Genomic DNA, 16,995 nt, shown 5'->3' with positions numbered 1-16,995 from the left:
AGGAGGAGGATGAGGACTGATGAGGAGGAAGAGGAAGAGAGGAGGAGGAGGAAGAGGAGGACTGAGGAGGAGGACTGAGGAGGAGGAGGAGGAGAAGAAGGAGGAGAAGGAGAAGGACTGAGGACTGAGAAGGTACCGTACATACAAGGACTGAGGAGGATGACTGAAGAAGGTGACTGAGGATGAGGAGGAGGAGGACTGGGAGGAGGAGAAGAAGGAGGAGAAGAAGGAGGAGAAGGAGGAGGACTGAGGAGGAGGATGACTGAGGAGGAGGACTGAGGAGGAAGACTGAGGAAGAGAAGGAGGAGGGCTGAGAAGGATGACTAAAGACTTAAAGAGGATGACTGAGGAGGAAAATGAGGACTTTGGAGGAGGAGGAGGAGGATGAAGAGGAGGTGGACTGAGGAGGTGGACTGAGGAGGAGGAGGACTGAGGAGGACTGAGGAGGTGAAGGACTGAGGAGGAGGAGGACTGAGGACTGAGGAGGAGGAGGAGGAAGAGGAGGAGAAAGAAGCATCTAAATGTTATTTCCTTAACGTTTTTGGTCCGTTTTGTCCGCCCTACTTTTTGTCCGTTTTGTAAATATAGGGTACCGAACGGACAAAACGGACACAAAATATGAGACCCCACCCCCCCCCCCCCGCGTAGTGTACTGATGTGTTTCAATATTATTATTATAAAGTGAGATGATAATTAGAGCTTATATTTATAGTTATAGTGAATAGAAATGTAGCGTCCGCCAAAACGAAACAACGGGCGCAATTCTTGTTAGGATACAATTTTTCCACCAATATAATGCATCCCATCCTGCCTCCAACTGGGAGGAAGCCGAAAAGTTAGTGGTTCATAACATGAAATTTAAGATCAGATGTCAAAGTAGTTAATTTTATCTATATTTAGGTGAAGCTACTCGGATGAAAACATTTTTATTTCTCAATTTATGTTAATGAGTGTGTAGTTAAATTTTTTTTTTTTTATTTGAAAATTCAATTAATCATTATATATATAAATCAAGCGTTACATTTCAGCCATGCAAAATTACAATGACATATTTTGGTTACTAAATGATAAATGGTACTGCAATATAAGTTGCTTAATGTTTGGCCGGATGACAACTAACGAGAAAAATAAACTTGATTATATAATAATTAATTCGGCTGAACCAACACATAGCAAGAGCCACATTAACGTTGGGGCCGTCTACCAAATTTGAATGACAAACATTAACAAGAAATCAAACATATCATAAATAATTATAAGGATTTTGTTCATTACAATTCCGTCACAACTGATAAAGAAAAAAGAAAAGGACAAGCAGATAGGAAATTGGACGGACAGAATTGTAACCAACAAAAACAAATTTCTGAGACTCATAAGACTGATGAGCTAATCTGGCCAGACTGTATCGGCAGCCCAGAGGTACTTGATCAGTTTGGCCTTAAAAGTAGAAATACGCTCTGACTGCCGGATACATACTGGTAGACTATTCCATTTCAGCATAGATCTATGAAAAAAGCTATTTCGGAAGGCATCCGAGCAGGGCACAGTGGTACTCATGTAAGTTGAAGTATCCGACATATCAATTATTTGAGCATTGTGCCTAGTGTATCGGGTGCCCTCTGGACGGCATAGGACTATATATGTAGGGAGCGAAACTGGAATTATGCTATTCACTATTTTATAGAAGGTCATAAGATCGTTATAAATAAACTTCTGTTTAACAGGGAGAATATTTAGTTTCTTTTGTTCTGTAGCAAGTTTATCGTCATTATAACTGGAGTAAGGTTCACCATTGATCCATTTAATAGCCCTCTTTTGGATAGCAACAAACTGTTGAAGATGAGTTGCAGATTGAGGGGACCATATGACAGAACAATGTTCAAATATAGACCTAATTAACGCTAAATAGAACGATCTTTTCTGCCTTTTATCAGTAGTGAAATGACATGTTCTCTTAAGTAGTCCAAGTCTAGATGTAGCTTTGGAAACAAGCGCTTTACATTGTGCACCCCAATTAAACCTGGAGTTTATTGCGACTCCTAAATCTGACTGAGAGGGCACAAAGTCAATATCACTTCCAGAAAGTTTATAAAAGAAGGTATTGAATGGCAAGTTATCCAGCACGTTTCTTTGCAGGGACACAGAGAGGGCTTTGCACTTTTGTGGGTGGAACTTCATTCGATTTCTCACTGACCAATCATATAATCTATTGATGTCATTTTGGATTATGTGATGGTCAGGGTAACCAAGAATCTCCCTCCAAATTTTAGTGTCATCTGCATAAAGGGCGATATTGGTGCCTTCAGAGACACAGGAGAACATGTCATTTATAAATATTACAAACAATAAAGGGCCAAGTATAGAACCTTGAGGGACACCAGACCGAACTGGTAGAGAAGAAGACGTTTGGCCTCCTATCACTACTTGTTGTTGTCGCCCCTCAAGATAGGACTTAATAAATTTAAGCATTAGTCCATCGACATTAAAAATATTCTTTAATTTACTTAAAATGAGGTCATGCGAAACGCTATCAAAGGCTTTCGCAAAATCAAAATATATTATATCAGTCCTGGACCTGTTATTCAATGCAAGTGCAAGATTGTCCGTGAAAGGTATCATTTGGGTTGTGCATGAACGTTCATTAACAAAACCGTGTTGTCGGTCATCCAACAGATCAGAACACGCAGCGTATAATGCAGTCTTTATGCACCTTTCAAAGACTTTCATTACAAGAGATGTTAACGAGATAGGCCTGTAGTTCTCAACCGAAGACTTATCGCCCTTTTTGTGCACTGGTACTACAAGTGCCAGCTTCCAATCAGGGGGTATGCATCCGCTCGAGAAAGACAGGTTAAATAAAACACTAAGTGGGTATGCAATGCTTTGGGCACAGTTTTTGAGGACTCTCCCATGAATCCCATCAGGGCCAGGGGCCTTGTTAGGATTTAACTTTTTAAGAATCAACAGAACATCTTCTCTACTAAACACAAGACTTGAAAAACAATCATCACGAAAATCTATGTCAATGCCATAATCGCTCTCTTGAGAAAACTGCTCATAAAAATATTCGTTAAAAAGGGCAGCTTGATCAGATGGATTGTTTCGAAAGCGATTATGATATTTGACAGTTTCAGGGATCCTGGTTGACTTTGATTTAGATTTAACGTAGGTCCAGAATTTCTTGGAGATAAGAGCATCATCGGAGTCATCCTCAACACTGAGTCTCATTCTTTCGTCCATCAAATTTTTAAATTTTGTGCGAAATGCACGAAACTTTTGTTTATGAGACTCAGAGTTGCTCCCCTTATGCCTTATTCTCCATTTCTCCTTATTTCGTAGGAGACGATCACATTCGGAGTCATACCATGGGGGCTGGAACTGAGACTTAATGGTCTTTTTAGGGATCCATCGGTCACAGGCTGCACCGAGAACTCCTCTGAATCGACTCCAGGCAAGATAAGGATCATTACACTCAAATATACTATCCCAATCGATGCTAAATAACTCAGAATTCAGGCCCCTAAAATTACCTTTACTATAATTAAAGATCTTTCTTTTAGGCTGCTTAATATACTTGGTCTTAATATCAATGTCAAATGTGATACAAAAGTGGTCGGACATACACATTTCGTTTTGATCTAAAACTTTAACATTCTTAATAAGGTTTTGAATGTTAGTGAATTATACTATTATAGTATAATATGGTTAAAAAAGATAATGATTGTTTTAAAATAGCTTGAGTCATCCCAAGAATTGTTTTGCTGAGTAAATAAACGTACAAAATATCATGAAATTATGAAACCTGATTGAAATTTATTTGCTTTATAGTATATACAGTATTATTGTTGGAGTAAGTTATACTCATGACATTTTAAGATATCTCAGGCTTTTTTTTTTAAATCTAGACACTTATTTTACTTCGGAGTATTCTAACAGCCATATTGTTACACAAGTGCAACCAGCCAATTACAGGAAGCCGAAGGATTTGTTTTTAGCCAGTGACGGTTAAGGTAGTGTGTACCATACTTTCTTCGCCCGAGACTTTGCTGCAATGTGCAGCTCCTCATTTAACCCTCACACCCGATTTCTCGAGTATTCGGCTGAGTAGACCGGGGGGCTGCATAGACCACTCACGATCCTTAGCTGAATGTCAACGACACTCACCCCACGACCAGGCAGGCAGTGGGATTTGAACCCGCCTTCTCACGATTGCAAAGCTGGCTAACCAACTGCGCTACCTGGCCTTCACAGACTATAACATTATTCATGTTCTGGTATCATTAAAAATGAAGATCACTTCCTTATCCATTGTGATTGTAACGCTACATCGAGGCGAAAAGTCCTAGACAAGATCCAGTCAATCATATCAAATCGAATCAAACCATCTGCGACATCTTATTCTGTTCGCACTGTCATCCCTGGAGCAAACGTCCTCAAATTCATCAGCAACTACAGCGAAATCATTGAATTAATCACGAACGAAAGTCGAGTCCACCTCACGAGAGTCGTTACTAGATTTGCTACTACGTGTATTAACAACCGCAAGAAATTCGTTGACTCCCTGGCCAGTACATGAACATTACTGTACCAGCGCTATCTCGTTCAAATTCATTTTGTATTTGCTTTCACTAACACTGTAACAGTAATTTAGTTACTTGGCGTATTTTCGCGCAAAGGCCTGGCTCAAGCATTAACAAGGGGACTGTAAACAAAATATTTATTTTCAAAATCTTTCTTTTTCTTTTTAGTAAATAATATTAATAATTAAATCTAAATCCTATGATATTGTTATTATCTTAACAGTTACTGTTGTAACTTAAGATTTTAAATTTGTATTCCTTGTATTCATTGCTATGGCTTCTCTGCTCAAAGTCTGATCTGTATGCTTAGAAACGTATGACCTGATAGTGTGTGGGTGCATATTTTGCTGTTTTTTTACTTAAAATATAAGCTTAAAACTATTATCTTGTTACTGGTAACCTTACTGAGTAACATCACAGCTTAAGGGACGCAACACTTGCCATTTTCTTACATCTCTTCCTTGCAGAGTTAGTCTACCATTAGCCCATATCGTACCTTAAAATATTAGAGTCATCCCACAAACCAGGGGGCAGGGCTCTCATAGTTAGGAAGACAAGGCTCAGGGCAATAGTTAGTAAATATCCGATCAGCATCTGCTGTAGCATTAGCCAATATTATTACATTATTAGCCATGAGGGCAAGCTCTCTTATACGATCACCACGTCATCTTGGATCAACTGTTTGTCTAAACGTTCAATGCAGCAGCTCCACACTATACTATATGACCAGACGGCTTATAATTCTTTCTTAAACATCGATCTTTAATTCAGTGGAGAGAGAGAGTTTGACGCCGTCCCGACAATATTGTCCTAGGCTGAGAGCTCTTGGGTACGTTGTTTTCTAGAAATAGATGCTTAAAGTAAAACTATGATCTGGCTACTAGCGACCTCTTTGAATAGCATTAGCATTTAAGGAACCAACCGTCTGTGTAATATGCACTCGAACATTAGCCCATCGTAGCAACTTTAAAGAGAGCCATTCCACCAACCAGGGCTCTCAGAGACAACAAGGGAAGGCTCATGATTGGTGGACTGCTAGTACGTATCCAGGACTAACGCGAACGATTTGCTGTACCATTAGCCGTGTTTCTGAGAGCAAGCTCTGTCTAAGGTCACCACAACTTAGTTCAACCCTTTGCTTTTGCGTCCAATTCTATAGCTCAACCGAAGAAGGCGTGTGAAAGTCTTCTTTCATTCGTTTACAAGATGAAGGTGAACAATTGGGTTCCCAAAAAGTTCACAGTGGTCAGCACCAAGGACATCTTGACCATCTTGATCATGACTATGTTCATTGGGGGGGCCTCTGCTGTTGACAAAAATGGTAAGTTAAGTATAACTATAAAGTGCGAACTTATAATAAATTGGATAAGCGTGGTTTTGCAAATTATTGCCCCTTGTTCACTCTACAGTATTTTAACAAGAATTTCGCCGCGGTTAAACCATGCACGATCAATTTTCCCTACCATGTACTTGTACCATTATGGAATTAATTCTATTGAGTGAAAAGTGTGACTGGAAAAAAGTGCACCATATTGCTTTAGCACAGACTGAGAAGGTCATGAAATTGTCAATCCACAAGAAGAAACATGATAAGTTTACTATGCTAAATTGGATGTAGTAAAAAGTGACATTTTTCTCAGTTGTAAGTGGTAAAATGCGCGCACGACAAAAAGAACCAATATAAGATAATATGCATCTCCCCACTGTACAAACCATCTTGTAAAAAAAGTAAACCTTTTAGGCCTTTATTAAAGTCATAGCCGCCAAAAATTAAGTTAATAATTATAAGAATTGTTATCTTATGACAGTTGGCACGAGTACTGAGCAGACTGTGCCTGCAGTCACGTCAGGCACGGATTTTTAGCTAGGCACGGCTTTTGAAAAGACGTGCCCGACGTGCCTGAGGAGTTGTCACGTATCTTGGCACGCCCTCTAAACACACTACGTGCCTCTGGTCATGACTGTCGTGCCTGTTGGCATTACATCTGACTGCACTATGACAACAGTCATGGTGACAACAGTCATGGTGACAACAGTCATAGTATGGTCGGGCCCTAAAATTCTGAGATTAACTATGGGCGACATTCTTACAATTTCTTTACAATTTTCCTAGAACACCTCTTCTTTTTTTTTTATTGAAATCTTTCAAATCAGTCAATTACATACAAGTTTACACAATGAATTAGTTAAATATAATATTGTCCTCTAAGCATGGATTGTCAAAGTTGAAATTGTCTCGGACAAAATGTATGTAACCAAAGGACCTGAGGGTCACCAAAACACAGATATTGAGTGCAAATGCAGCTCCTGCACAAGCATGGGCCCTTAAAATGGGCCCTTTAAATTCATGATATTCATACATCGTTGCTCAGTAGTCATGAGTTAAACATACAATTAACAGGTTGGTTACCAGTCGAACGTGAGGTGGAAATAGAGTGGGATCCTGAGTCAACACCTTTAGAATTCAAAACTAATAGTGTGCTGGGGAGTTACGATAAGGTGGATGTGAACTTCTACTCTGCTGAAGGAGAGAGTGCAGGATTAGTCTACCTCCACTTCACCCCTACTCCAAAATACTACTGGTGCACCGGAGACACTCACTTCCCTGTTAATCTCCCCTCTGCTACTGACAAGGTATGGCGTATCACTCTAACCAGAACTGCAGGTGGTAGAGTAGTGATATACTGTAACGAGTTAGAGGTGCTCAACATACTGATCTCTGAATCAACGTGCAGTAATAGCGCTTGGAGCACGTACTGGAACAGAGACGTAGCAAAGATAAAGTTCCGTACCTCCGACACAGCATCTGATTACTACCGACTACAACCAGGTGACTAATAACAACAAGCTTTGGTTTAACAAAGTAGCAATAACTTTAATTTACAAATGGTAAGGATTCTTATTTTAGAACCAGGGGATAATTCGGGGCATTCTGTATTATTCACGTTTTTATATTTTTTAGCTCATTATTTTCTAACTACTTCTTTATTTTTCAGTTCTGTATCACCACTGAACTGTACTTATATAACGATTTCATTATCGTCCAGAAACCAGTGCAACTTGTACCGCTATAATTTCAGAGCTGTGTGGAGAAGGAACATATCGGAATGGTGCTATGACAAGCTGTGACAAATGTGACGCAGGATGGACATCAAACACTGACAAAACTGCCTGTGGTAAGATAACTTGGAAGCTTATACTATTGTTATGTTTTAGATGTAGTCATGGTCTGGAAAATAAAGCAATAAGTTCGTAGTGGAACACTTTTGGGAAAACTTTCAAAGAAGTTTGACTTGTACACATTTTATTTGAACGGACATTAAAATAAAAGGGCCTACAGCGTCCAATTAATGTCCGTTGAAATAAAGTTCGGCAAAGTAATATATTACAATTTTAAAATGACAACTATAGCTGCACATACTTTTTTCTAAACTTCTGCGGACGCTGTAACATTAGCAAAGAATCAAACTCAGATTGCGCTTGTGCCTTGTGGTAAGTATTTTTGTCAAGACCCGGCAAGTGTGAGATTGGGGTTACGATGGGGTCCTTAAATCTGGGTTAAGTCAGAACCGGCAGTATTGTACTAGTGATATAATAGTTGGACTTGTTGAAGTCAAACACTTTGAAAATGGCTTCGAGCCAAGAAAACTTCTCAATCTGTGTTTTTTCAGCTGAGTGTCCAGCTGGAAGCTACAAGAACAAAGATATGACAAGCTGTGACACATGTGACGCAGGATGGACATCAAACACTGACAAAACTGCATGTGGTAAGATAACTTAGAAGCTTATACTATAATTGTTACACATTATTTGAGACTCGGACCCCCGAGCAAGCAATGATTTAGTTATGTTAGAGCTGGTTGCTTGAAAGGGTTAGTTAAAAACTTGTTCGTACATTTGTTAAAATTATGAATATGATACATACTCAAAATTGTGACCCCTTTAACAATTATGATTGTGCGTACATTTCAAAAGAATAGTCCGAGCTTCACTTGTTCAAAAACCGAGGGTATAAATTGTACTTAAAATAACTTTTCAATATGGTGATTCAAACGATCTGCTGTTTAAAGATTTCCAATTTCTTCAGAGTCATGTCCACCTGGAAGCTACAAGAATATTGATATGAACACGTGTGAAGATTGTCCTGATAATATGATCAGTTCAGAAGGAGCAGCTTTGTGTACAACTTGTGACCCTGGCCAGGAACGAAACTCAGGGAGGACTGCGTGTGGTAAGGATTCTTATTTTAGGACCAGGGGATAATTCAGGGCATTCTGTATTATTCACATTTCTATATTTTATATCACATTATTTTCTAACTACTTCTTTATTTTTCAGCTGAGTGTCCAGCTGGAAGCTACAAGAACAAAGATATGACAAGCTGTGTCTCGTGTGACGCAGGATGGACATCAAACACTGACAAAACTGCCTGTGGTAAGATAACTTAGAAGCTTATACTATTGTTACACAGTATTTGAGACTCAGACCCCCGAGCAAGCAATGGTTTAGTTATATTAGTGCTGGTTGCTTGAAAGGGTTAGTTAAAAACTTGTTCGTACATTTGTTAAAATTATGATTATGATACATACTCAAAATTGTGACCCCTTTAACAATTATGATTGTGCGTACATGTTAAAAGAATAGTCCGAGCTTCACTTGTTTAAAAACCGAGGGTATAAATTGTACTTAAAATAACTTTTCAATATGGTGATTCAAACGATCTGCTGTTTAAAGACTTCCAATTTCTTCAGAATCATGTCCACCTGGAAGCTACAAGAATATTGATATGAACACGTGTGAAGAATGTCCTGATAATATGATCAGTTCAGAAGGAGCAGCTTTGTGTACAACTTGTGACCCTGGCCAGGAACGAAACTCAGGGAGGACTGCGTGTGGTAAGGATTCTTATTTTAGGACCAGGGGATAATTCAGGGCATTCTGTATCATTCACATTTCTATATTTTATATCACATTATTTTCTAACTACTTCTTTATTTTTCAGCTGAGTGTCCAGCTGGAAGCTACAAGAACAAAGATATGACAAGCTGTGTCACGTGTGACGCAGGATGGACATCAAACACTGACAAAACTGCCTGTGGTAAGATAACTTAGAAGCTTATACTATTGTTACTCAGTATTTGAGACTCGGACCCCCGAGCAAGCAATGGTTTAGTTATGTTAGTGCTGGTTGCTTGGAAGGGTTCGGGTTAGGATAGAACTGTTAAAATAACGGTTATAATTATTGTATCACACAACCAAATTAATCAGGTCAACGTGATTCAATATGATATATCTACAGTGAGCTGCACGGGACTGAAAGATGAGTGGTCAACTGCAATCAGAACAACAACACAGTTCCCAGTAATTCCAGGAACTGTGGTGGAAGTGACTTGCTCGGACTCAGGAGCTCTCAACAAAGGGAGCAGCGAGGTGACCTGCAACTCAGGAACGGAATTTATTTTCCAATTTAAAGAACCCGAGTGTTTACATCCAGGTATTGAAACAGTAAATGTATGCTAAATAACCATAGCATCACCACAAAGGGATTACTAAACCCTTTATATTTTATACAGCCAGGCAAAAGATCTCATCAGAACCGACGAAAGCTAAAGGGGGAAAATAAAATAGGGGGAAGAGTCCATTACTATAGAAGACTAATTAAATAACAACTACAGCTAATGACTTAATGATGATACGGCATTCTAACTTAGATATCTTAATAAATAAATTCACACTAGTGACTAGAGTGTCCTTAGTGAATAAGTATGACGACAGAACTTCAGTCTCCAGAAGCCTCCAGAAGAGTTATCGAGGTAACCTGCCCTGAGATCTCAACACAGGGAACAGTAACAACCTAATTTCTTTATTTAGGTTCATTTGAAAAAGCAAAATAGAATTTAAAATCAAAGATTTAACAAAGTTTTAATACAATGTTAACGTTATGTTATTACGTTATTATAACCATGGAGACCTAGTTTTTATTTACAACGAAAAGCTCTAATATAGTAAAACAATTTATTTCAGAATTCAGACCCTTGCGCAGCGGGAACGAACTGTTGAACTGACAAGACACTATGTGAACCCTTTGTGAAGTGTTTGATGAGCTGAGGGCACTAAGGTGGGGTACAAAAAGCGGAAGAATATTCTTTTTGTTGACTTATTTATACAACACTTATTAAACAAAACTGTTCAATCAATATCCAATAAATATTAACATTATTAGGCTTATATCTTTTAAGCTGTTCTTTGTAATATACAAAAGCGAACTTCTTTGTGTTCGTTTTTATCCTACTTTCAGCAACTACAATTACGGTAGGTACCTATTATTAATTTGAGTTGGTACACTTAAGGGGGCAGGGGTGGTCTTCATGGAAATTTTCTCAAAATCGAGAAAATTTTTTGTTTCTGTTACAGGGGAGTGATATCTATCAGATGCTTTTAATCCGATAGAAAAATATTGTTCCTAGCCGAAATTATCGCTGGTAAAAAGTCAGCGCTTGTGTGTAATTGTATTGCGCAAGCGATTTTTAATCGCCTGCCCTGAAAAACGAGTCTAAAAATCTATCTTTTCCTACATTTTTTCAGCAATCACCCTCAAACTTTCAGGATATGTTCTAAGGACCATTTAGAAGAGATTTTACAGGCAAAATTTTGAGATAGGCCTTTAAACATTTTTAATTCGATTTTTAAAATCTTGGACGATGGGTAGTGCTTCCCCTCAATCAATAAATTTAATAAATTTTACTCTGTCAATTTTTATAGTGTGACAATTTAACCTTTTTCCGGGCCGGCCTTTTTTTTAACGTATTTATCACCTGATTAAGATATCGTTATGTGACAATTTAAGCCTAGGGGATGAACGATTACCCAAAACCATCAAGGGTTTTTGTAATTTCATAGGGGACAAAAATCAAATACACGTGCCTTTTTAGGGGCACTTATATTTTTCCAATATCCTAAAAATCAAAAAAAATGTGTCCATTTAATAAATGATTAAACGAACCAATTTTAAAGTTGCCATACTAAATAAATAATAATAAAATTTGGTAGCTTAAACACAAACTCTAAGCCCAGTGGATAAACCACAAAACGTATGCTCTATTGTGTGAAACAAAGATACTAGATCAAGATAACTATCAAGGAGTGTATGCATAGGACATAAAAAGTTTTGGAACGAAGATGACATGCTTATTTTTATTTTTATTTATTTATTTTTTTTTTTTGAAATTTCAATTAATCATTATATATATAAATCAAGCGTTACATTTCAGCCATGCAAAATTACAATGACATATTTTGATATACTAAATGGTAAATGGTACTGCAATATAAGTTGCTTAATGTTTGGCCGGATGACAACTAACGAGAAAAATAAACTTGATTATATAATAATTAATTCGGCTGAACCAACACCTAGCAAGAGCCACATTAACGTTGGGGCCGTCTACCAAATTTGAATGACAAACATTAACAAGAAATCAAACATATCATAATAAATTATAAGGATTTGTTCATTACAATTCCGTCACAACTGATAAAGAAAAAGAAAAGGACAAGCAGATAGGAAAATTGGACGGACAGAATTGTAACCAACAAAAACAAATTTCTGAGACTCATAAGACTGATGAGCTAATCTGGCCAGACTGTATCGCAGCCCAGAGGTACTTGATCAGTTTGGCCCTTAAAAGTAGAAATCCGCTCTGACTGCCGGATACATACTGGTAGACTATTCCATTTCAGCATAGATCTACGAAAAAAGCTATTTCGGAAGGCATCCGAGCAGGGCACAGTGGTACTCATGTAAGTTGAAGTATCCGACATATCAATTATTTGAGCATTGTGCCTAGTGTATCGGGTGCCCTCTGGACGGCATAGGACTATATATGTAGGGAGCGAAACTGGAATTATGCTATTCACTATTTTATAGAAGGTCATAAGATCGTTATAAATAAACTTCTGTTTAACAGGGAGAATATTTAGTTTCTTTTGCTCTGTAGCAAGTTTATCGTCATTATAACTGGAGTAAGGTTCACCATTGATCCATTTAATAGCCCTCTTTTGGATAGCAACAAACTGTTGAAGATGAGTTGCAGATTGAGGGGACCATATGACAGAACAATGTTCAAATATAGACCTAATTAACGCTAAATAGAACGATCTTTTCTGCCTTTTATCAGTAGTGAAATGACATGTTCTCTTAAGTAGTCCAAGTCTAGAGGTAGCTTTGGAAACAAGCGCTTTACATTGTGCACCCCAATTAAACCTGGAGTTTATTGCGACTCCTAAATCTGACTGAGAGGGCACAAAGTCAATATCACTTCCAGAAAGTTTATAAAAGAAGGTATTGAATGGCAAGTTATCCAGCACGTTTCTTTGCAGGGACACAGAGAGGGCTTTGCACTTTTGTGGGTGGAACTTCATTCGATTACTCACTGACCAATCATATAATCTGTTGATGTCATTTTGGATTATGTGATGGTCAGGGTAACCAAGGATCTCCCTCCAAATTTTAGTGTCATCTGCATAAAGGGCGATATTGGTGCCTTCAGAGACACAGGAGAACATGTCATTTATAAATATTACAAACAATAAAGGGCCAAGTATAGAACCTTGAGGGACACCAGACCGAACTGGTAGAGAAGAAGACGTTTGGCCTCCTATCACTACTTGTTGTTGTCGCCCCTCAAGATAGGACTTAATAAATTTAAGCATTAGTCCATCGACATTAAAAATATTCTTTAATTTACTTAAAATGAGGTCATGCGAAACGCTATCAAAAGCTTTCGCAAAATCAAAATATATTATATCAGTCCTGGACCTGTTATTCAATGCAAGTGCAAGATTGTCCGTGAAAGGTATCATTTGGGTTGTGCATGAACGTTCATTAACAAAACCGTGTTGTCGGTCATCCAACAGATCAGAACATGCAGCGTATAATGCAGTCTTTTAAATGCACCTTTCAAAGACTTTCATTACAAGAGATGTTAACGAGATAGGCCTGTAGTTCTCAACCGAAGACTTATCGCCCTTTTTGTGCACTGGTACTACAAGTGCCAGCTTCCAATCAGGGGGTATGCATCCGCTCGAGAAAGACAGGTTAAATAAAACACTAAGTGGGTATGCAAGGCTTTGGGCACAGTTTTTGAGGACTCTCCCATGAATCCCATCAGGGCCAGGGGCCTTGTTAGGATTTAACTTTTTAAGAATCAACAGAATATCTTCTCTACTAAACACAAGACTTGAAAAACAATCATCACGAAAATCTATGTCAATGCCATAATCGCTCTCTTGAGAAAACTGCTCATAAAAATATTCGTTAAAAAGGGCAGCTTGATCAGATGGATTGTTTCGAAAGCGATTATGATATTTGACAGTTTCAGGGATCCTGGTTGACTTTGATTTAGATTTAACGTAGGTCCAGAATTTCTTGGAGATAAGAGCATCATCGGAGTCATCCTCAACACTGAGTCTCATTCTTTCGTCCATCAAATTTTTAAATTTTGTGCGAAATGCACGAAACTTTTGTTTATGAGACTCAGAGTTGCTCCCCTTATGCCTTATTCTCCATTTCTCCTTATTTCGTAGGAGACGATCACATTCGGAGTCATACCATGGGGGCTGGAACTGAGACTTAATGGTCTTTTTAGGGATCCATCGGTCACAGGCTGCACCGAGAACTCCTCTGAATCGACTCCAGGCAAGATAAGGATCATTACACTCAAATATACTATCCCAATCGATGCTAAATAACTCAGAATTCAGGCCTCTAAAATTACCTTTACTATAATTAAAGATCTTTCTTTTAGGCTGCTTAATATACTTGGTCTTAATATCAATGTCAAATGTGATACAAAAGTGGTCGGACATACACATTTCGTTTTGATCTAAAACTTTAACATTCTTAATAAGGTTTTGAATGTTAGTGAACACAAGATCTAAGGTGTTGCCTGACTTGTGAGTAGGGGAGCTAATAAGTTGTGTATGTCCGAGGTCATCAGTGAGAAAATTTACAAAGCTAGAATGTAGCTGGCAAGATGACGAAATCGAAATCAATTCTTCTTTATGACCTATCTCTTATGAATAAAATAGTTACTAAATAGTTTTTAAGTAATCAATGTTCCCTTTTTCCATTATAAATCAGACGTCCACCCATGATCTACTCATTTCAGGTGCAGCTAATTCGCCGGTGGTGGCAGCCCAGAGGGCACTCAGCACATCCCCGTGATCAATATTCTCAATAATATGAGCGGAAAAAGACTTGACAGAAACTCACCTAGGACCCCCATCTCCTTGATGAGCCCCCACCCAGATAAAAGAACCAGATCATCCAAGAGTGAAAGTGAGAAGCGAAGTGTAATCGTGAACTCTACCTTTGAAAGAACCCCCAGCAATAAGAGCCTCCTACAGACGTCACTCCTCAAAAGTGGCCGTGCTTCACCTCTGGCGACATCAGTGTCAGAGTCTGAAGGAAATGTTAGTGATGACAGCACCAGCACATCAAAGCCAAAATCCAAAGTCACCAAGTCTAAATGCCCCTGCTGCAGAACCTCTGGGGGTAAGTCTTGGCTTTTGACCTGTAAGGACTGTGGCCAAGTTTGGCACTCTCTATGTGCAAACTTGAATGGTACAGATCTTACCCAGAAGGGGATTGATTCATTGCTTCCCAATTGGGGCTGTCCCTGGTGCTTTGTTGCCCCATACCCAAGACCAAAGAATCATAAGTCTGCTAAGTTAGCAAACGCATTGCAAACAACTTGCTATGCAAACCAAATCTCGGCTGAGGTAATTGAGTCCCTGGAGGGTATAGTAGAGCAGAAAATGAAGCATATTACCCAACCCACGACTGACTTCATTTCATCGATACAACATCAGCTGACAGAGCTAACCCAAAACATAGCATCCTTAAAGAACACTCCTAACCGTCCTCCTCCTCCTCAAATGAACGACTACAATCCTCCACAACCACCACAACCCCCTAGGAGGGCCCCAATTCAAGTAGAAAATGTCAGTTCAATCAACTTGGTTCCTGACATAAAGCATGTAGAAAACCAGCTAGAAGACTACATCACAGAGAAAGAAGAGAGCGACCTCATGAACATGCTACAGAATCAAATTGCAGACTTCTCAATAGAGGGGCAAAGAAATGTACTTCAATATGGAGAGCACTACAAGTACATGGGTTCAAAGTCAAACCCTTTGGAGATGCCTGAACCCATCAAGAAACTGATGGAGCGTCTCAACAATGAGTATGGGTCTTCACACCAAGAGGAAAGGCACCACTACAGACTAAACTCTTGCCTAGTGAACATGTATGATGATAAGGAGTCAACTCTCCCAGAACACGCAGACAATGAGGGGGACATTGACCCTAAGTCATCTATCTTCACCATATCTTTAGGGATCCCACGTCACCTTCAGTTTAGGAACTTACAGTCTGACGAAACAATGACTGTCAAATGTAATAGCAGAAGCATGTACCAGATGACTAGGCATAGTCAAGACTTCTTCAAACACACCATCAAAGAAGAAGATGATGATTCTGTCTCTGACGGCATTCGCTTCAGCCTTACATTCAGGGCCATCCATTGGTCAAACTTCAACTCAACTATTCTCGTAGGGGATTCTAACTTTGGGCCTATAACATTCGGAAGCGGCAAAGGTAAACTTGGAGAATCGACCCCTGGCCTCAGATCTTGGGCTCCTACAATAGACTCGATAGACCCACTATCATGCACATCATACCGTAATGTTGTGCTAATGGTGGGCACTAATGACCTCAAGAACAAAGTCACCGACCAAAAGGTCAAAGAACTTTATAAGCAATATAAAACAAAACTTAGTCTGATAAGGAAGTACAACCCTAAATGTAAAATATTCATATGTCCAGTACTTCCCACAAAATCACACGACAAGAACCGTAGAATTTTTATGTTTAATAGATTTATTGCTGAAGATTTATGCCAGTGTGACCTTAAAGTTATCCTAGTTGAAGGTTTTATCAAGTTCCTAGACAAGCGAACAAATCTTTTAGATTATGATCTTGCAAAGACTGATGTTGGAGATGAACTCCATCTCAATAGAAAAGGCACCAGCATCCTTGTTGTCCTATTAAAACGCTGCATCTTTCAATTTAAATCTAGCAAAACTAAATTATCAAGCAGTAGGTTATATTCTAACGCACTCAGAGGTGGCCCACCAAACCCTGTATAGATAAATGACTCCATCAATCAAACGAGAAATATGCGACTGCTGCAACAAAAACGTCCTTATTGGTCAAGGATACTTGGAATGTCAAAATTGTCCCAAAATAATACACAAATTATGCTTCAAAAATTCAAAATTTAGCCAAGGAGGCTCTGGACACTTATGTACCAACTGCTATAGTATTAGTGTCATGATCTACAATCCCTTTAAG

General features: G+C 38.8%; 1 protein-coding gene across 1 annotated transcript in view; it reads left to right on the top strand.

The window, feature by feature from the left end:
* The window catches only part of LOC134822041 (aflatoxin B1 aldehyde reductase member 2-like), a 93,874-nt gene that overhangs the window by 36,565 nt on the left and 40,314 nt on the right, over nucleotides 1-16,995 (top strand). The gene's annotated exons all lie outside the window — the stretch shown is intronic.

Source organism: Bolinopsis microptera, chromosome 10 (assembly GCF_026151205.1).
Source record: "Bolinopsis microptera isolate Bmic1 chromosome 10, MBARI_Bmic_1.0, whole genome shotgun sequence".
In the NCBI taxonomy this organism is placed as follows: Eukaryota; Metazoa; Ctenophora; class Tentaculata; order Lobata; family Bolinopsidae; genus Bolinopsis; species Bolinopsis microptera.
Note: the sequence above shows the minus strand (reverse complement) of the source record. Positions and strands in the feature narration are given on the sequence as shown.